This window comes from Mastomys coucha, unplaced genomic scaffold (assembly GCF_008632895.1).
Source record: "Mastomys coucha isolate ucsf_1 unplaced genomic scaffold, UCSF_Mcou_1 pScaffold21, whole genome shotgun sequence".
In the NCBI taxonomy this organism is placed as follows: domain Eukaryota; kingdom Metazoa; phylum Chordata; class Mammalia; order Rodentia; family Muridae; genus Mastomys; species Mastomys coucha.
In genome coordinates this window covers 42,361,350-42,367,660 of record NW_022196904.1, presented here as the reverse complement: position 1 = coordinate 42,367,660, position 6,311 = coordinate 42,361,350, and positions in this window count along the sequence as shown.

The window sequence follows — 6,311 nt, the reverse complement described above, 5'->3', positions numbered from 1 at the left end:
ATAGGGTTGGTAAAGATCTTTTCCCAATTTGTTGGTTGCCGTTTTGTCCTATTGACAGTGTCTTTTTTATTCTTTTTTCTTTTTTTTGGAGGGGAAACTGTGAAAGGAGATATTGTATGATGTGTAAATAAAGAAAATATCTAATAAAAATAAATAAAAAAACTGGGTTATTCAGGTTGTTGGTTTTAAATTCTTGAGTTCTTTATAAATTTTGGCTATTAGTCCTCTGTCACATGTAGAGTTGATGAAAATCCTTTCCCAATCTTTATGCTGCCTTTTTGTTTTATTGACAGTGTCCTTTGCCTTACAGAAGATTTGCAGTTTCTCGAGGTCTCATTTATTGGTTGTTGATCTTAGTGCCTGAATCATTGGTGTTTTGTCAGGAAATTGTCTCCTGTACCAATTTATAGGGTATTTTTCACTTTTTATTCTGAGATTTAGCATATCTGGTTTCATGTTGAGGTCCTAGATTCACTTGTACTTGAGTTTTGTGTAGGGTGATAAATATCTATTTTTATTCTTCTACATGTAGACATCCAGTTAGACCAGAACCATTTATTGAAGATGTTTTCTCCATACATTGTATGGTTTTGGCTTCTTTATCCAAAATCTAGTGACCATGGATATGGGGGTTTATTTCTGGGTCTTCAATTCTGTTGATCAATGTGTCTGTTTCTGTACCAATACTATTTTTTTTTACCACTATTGAACTGTAGTACAAGTTTAGATCAGGGATGGCGATTCTTTCTGAAGTTCTTTTATTGTTCAGGATTGTTTGGCTATCCTGAGTTTTCTATTTTTCCATATTATGTTGAGAATTGCTCTTTTGAGGTCTATAAAAATTGTGTTGGAATTTTGATCGGGATTGCAATGGATCTATAGTTTGTTTTTTCCTTTTTCTTTTCTTTTCTTTTTTTTCTTTTTTTGTAAGATGGCCATTTTCACTATGTTAATAATACCTATTCATGAGCATGGGAGATTTTTCTTTCTTCTGATAAATTCTTAAATTCTTTTCAAGGTCTTGAAAGCTCTTGTCATATAGATCTTTCACTTTCTTGGTTAAAGTTACTCCAAGATATTTTTATGATTCATGGCTCTTGTAAAGTGTGTTGTTTTCCTAATTCTTGACCAGTTTATAATTTGTATAAAGGAAGGCTAGTGATTTCTTTGAGTTAATTTCATATCTAGCCACTTTGCTAAAGCTGTTTATCAGCTGTAGGAGTTCTCTGGTAGAATTTTTGGGGTCACTTAAGTATACCATCATATCATATGCAAGTAGTGATACCTTGACTACTTTCTGTCCAATTTGTATCCCTTTGATCTCCTTTTGTTGTCTTATTTCTCTAGTTAGAACTTCAATTCCTATATTTAATAGACTTTTGGAGGGTGGGGAGCCTTGTCTTGTCCCTGATTTTAGTCAAATCAAGTTTCTCTACATTTAGTTTGATACTGGCTATTTGCTTGCTGTATATTGCTTTGATTATGTTCAGGCATGTGCCTTATATCTATGATCTCCCTGATACTTTTAATATTAAGAGGTGTTGTATTTTTTACACATTTTTTCTATTTACACAGTTTAGGATGCCACCCAGGGAAAGCTCTTTCCACAGAGGGTGTGACTACCCAACCCAGTCAACCTAATTAATATAAAAATCATCCTCCACAGAGGCCCAGGTGATTCCAGATATCCTCAATCTAACAATGAGGAATTCTGTCTGGGTGTGAAACCTTCTAGATTGCTTTCTTCTGTTTTGCAGCTATGGCAGAGCAAGAACATCTGAAGGCCTGGTGATCTGGCACAAGCACTTGCTTGACTTGCTGTTTTCTGATATTTCACTAGGATCTTAATGTGCGTCTCCACATTTTGGGAAGAATTGAAGATGAAATCCTCTCCTCAAGGAGGCACAGAGGAGAGTAACTTGGGCCTTGGGTGTGCTAAGTCAGACAAATCCATAGAGGAAAACAGGAACCAGGACTGCAGATTGCCTAGAGAGAGGTAGAGAGGATGTAGGCTGTAGGAGGCAGGTACATTCTTCCCTTAGCATAAAGGTAAGAGATGTGTGGCTCCCTGGACCATAAGTCTTTAACCACTGGTTTCTGAAAATGCCCAAATTAAAGCAGCCACACTTGGGAGAAGAGAAATCTAGTGTGTGTATTCAGGGAAGAGATGGAATTCTTTTTCTCCCTGCATCTAAGTGGGTAAAGGCTGTAAGATGACCTCCTCTGTTCTCTCTGTGTTAAGGTGATCAGGGGACAATGTTTACATGTTTAAACCTATGTATTCAGATGTGAGAATGATGGATTAGAGCAGGTGCTCACAGGAATCTGATAATCTCTTCCTCCACACACACCATCTACCTCAAGGCGAAGGGGAGCATTGGGATTTCTTGGTCAAGTTTTCTTTTGGACTGTCCTCTCAGAGAGTAGTAGACGGGTTTAAATCTGGTTTGTTGATTTTTATTCTACTGTATTTTGTGGGCCTGTTTTTGATATAGAACCATTTGCTCCCTAACAAAGTACCTGCATTATGAATTTAAGCCAAGTGTACAGCTACTTTAAGGGAGTTTTCCAACTAGAGTCTTGGTTTAACACTTAAAGTCTCTGTCATGTTACTATTAATAATGTGCACAGACATATCCACCATCACCGATCGTGTAATAATGTGCCAGGACCAGCAGTAGAGGATTTAATTTCACCTCCCGCCAGTGAGTCAGATATTTTTAGCATTTCTATTTTAGAGAAGAAACCAAGACTCTAACAGTACTGGTGATTCTTCCAAGGTGACTCAGCTGGTGAGCTTTGTAAAGGACTCAACATCTCTAACTGGGGAAAGATGGCAAGAGAATATGGCCTTCGTATGTCTTGTCTTCTCCTTCTTTTATTGTGTTTAATGATGAAGTCAGATCCTAACATGTATACAAGGAAGTAAAGATGGGAAAAAGCAAGAGCTTTTCTGAGAAAGTTTCTGTGAGGAAGTTTGAGCAATTTGAGAAAGTTTCTGTGAAAATGTAGAGTGAATTTATAGTATAGAGATAGACATCATGGCAACTAGTTACATGGATATTTGAATTTTAATATTTTGAACTAATTTTTTTATTGAAAACTATTTGAGCAATGGTCCCTTGGATTCCAGGCTGACCTTCAAATCATCATGTACTCAAAGATGAAAGTCAACCACTGGCTCTCCTGCCTCTGCCTCCAAAGAGCTGAGATGCCAGGTGTGGCTACCCATACCGAGCTCCAAAGAGCTGAGATGCCAGGTGTGGCTACCCATACCGAGCTCGCAAGGGCTGTATATAAAACTCAGATTTTTCTCAATATGCATATAATTGTATCTTCCTTCCTTGGTCAGAATCCTGGTTCTTACCTCAGTGAGCAGACAGAAGCCACTAAAAACACTTTGCCCTTTGAGATAGAAGGACTCTGATTATAAATTTATCTTAGTAATTCAGGAATGGGCTCTATGCTATAAAGAAGTAAAAACCAGTCTTCTGACTCAGTCTGAGGCAGTTACTATCCATTTTTATGTATTTTTTTCCACTTTCCACATTGAAATACAGATATTGAAGTCATTTTGCCATCACTAAACTCCAACTAAAGTGAAATGTGTATGTAAGTGTGGATTATTGCTACAACCTACACTTTTAGGTATGCGGGGTAATGCAGGGTAAATATGCTTTCCTTTTATGATCTCTCTCTCTCTCTCTTTCTCTCTCTCTCTGTGGTGTGTGTGTATGTGTGTGTGTGTGTGTGAGTGTGTGCACTTGCGTGTGTGTACACATGTTGGTACTTAAGTGCTGGTACTCATGGAGGCCCGAATAAAGGATATCATGGAACTAAGGTTATAGATGGTTGTGAGTCACCTAATGGGGATGCTGAGAACCAAACTCTTATTTTCTGAAAGGCTACCCATCCTTTATAATCTGAGCTATTCCAGATCTAAGCTTACTTTCTAAGTAAAAGGCACACTAATCATATCTATTTGGGAAGTGACAGTTTGCCCTAATGCCAAGGAGAGGCTACTAGCAGTGACAGACATTATTGCTATGTAAGGCCACCCCAATTACTAGCAGGAAGTTAGTATTCATAGTACCCAACATTTAAATGAAAATGAACAGATTTAGCAGATTATTGCTGGACTTTCTCAGACCCATCAGCCTCTGAATGATGACACAGAGATTTACCATTATTTATAAAAGCTTAGGTACTAAAGCAAGGCTTCCTCCCTAGCTTGCTCGACCAACTTAATGAACCTGTCTATTCTAGTCCACATTGCCACATGGCTGGTTATCTCTCTCTCAGTAAGTCTGACCTCCTTTGTCTTACACTGGTGAATCTTCCCACCTCAGATTCTTCTCCTACAGACCCTCTTTCTGCTCCCAAGTTCCACCTTCCCTTTCCTGCCTAATTGTAGATTGTTGGCTCTCTATTAAGGCTAATCAGAGAATGCCTTAGGCGGGCAAAGAAGGACAGAGGCACACCTCCACACAGTGTACAAAAAAGGTTCTCCAATAGTAAATGACACTAATTCTCACTGAGAACAAATGTAGCTGTCATCTTTTGTAAGTTAACAGTGTACATTGCACACTGAGAAAGTGAAAGCCTTGGAAGAATCCCTTTAACCATACTTTTTTTGTTGATTTTTTTTTTTTTTTTTTGAGACAGGGTTTCTCTGTATAGCCCTGGCTGTCCTGGATCTCACCCTGTAGACCAGGCTGGCCTTGAACTCAGAAATCCACCTATCTCTGCCTCCCAAGTGCTGAAATTAAAGGCATACACCAGTATTGCCTGGCTATACTTTTATTTTATTCAACACACCCCAAATAACTATAGGAACCCACCCCTATCTCCTTTGTTCATTTTTAAAGCACCAAGTGACAGCCTATAGAATATCCTTATGTAAATTCTGCTTTGTTTGAAAGGACTAAAATATAAATATTATATGTAAAGAGATAATCACAGTCCCTTTATACCTGGAGCTCACCTATCCTGTGGGACAAACAGCTGCTGCATTGGGCCCTGGGGACTTGTATGATCTTTTAAGCAATTTTGACCTGGCAGCTGTTTCCTTCTGACACCAGCTGCCCATTATCTTTGAAACTGGTCCAGACAAATCAGTTCTCCATGCTGTTAGTTATTCACTGCATGGTTTGACTTTTAGGTGTCAGTTCACTGGTATTTCATCACAAAGCAGGAAGATCCCCACCCAAGGGAAATCCTTTGAGCATATGCTTTGCTCATGTTCAAGTTGTTAACACTCATATACCAGCTGTGATTCCTGTGGCTCATGTTTATGGCCATTTAAAATATGATAGCAGGAAAATACGTACAAGTGTCTCCATGAACACATGTAGATATATTATGATATAGAAGTAACCAAAGGAAAATAATGTATTTTCATGTATTTCAAAATAATATTTTGCTAGCATTCAACAGCTAGCCCAGGAGCTGCAAAGTGCCTGAGTCTCATTTGCTTTTTTGTTGTTTATTTCCTTATTTTTGTTGTTATTGTTGTTTTCCTGACCTGAATATCCTTATGTGTGGAATGACCTGAAGTTCCTTATGTAGTGGAGACTAGCTTTGAATTCTTGATCCTTCTGTGTCAATCTCCTAATGTGAGTCATGGTTTAGACCCAGGAACTCTTTCCAGGCAGAAGTCATTACCCTGAGCCAGTCTGTAATCTTGTCACAGAAGAAAGGCCAGGCCAATAAGATGTAGGAAAAGAAGTTTCTGGAGCCTGAACTTGGAAAGGAAATTTATACAAACAAATTTTCAGTAACCATTATTTAACTATTCTTAATCCATCCCCACCTCTCCAAATAAGCTTCATGTCAAATATCCAAGCAGCATAAACTAACTTCTGCTTTGTGAGCTTTCTGGTGCCTATGATCTCTATCACCAAGCAGCGAGATGGCAGCTTCAGCTTTCTCAGGAGCACATAACAGACTAAGTGAGGGTTTGCTCTTTACCACAAGGCTGTATGAAAGAAGGTTTGGCTTTCCTGCACTCCAGCCTGCATGAGACAGCTCTCAATGAGACTGAGGTTTTTACTTAAAAGACTTCAACTATTCCTTTCATCCTATTCCAAGACAGTTTTTTCTACTCTTTGCCTGATAAATTCTGTAAGATACTAATCCCTGTTCTCTCCTGCTGCGTCTATAGAAATAAACTCAAAAGTAAAAGAGCATTGTAAAGTGCTTTCTTCTGTTAGCTTCTTTATTATGAACAATTTCTATATGTATTTTTACATTTGAAATCTGAACAACATGAGATTATTATGTCATTATAAGCAGTTAATTTCTGGACTAAG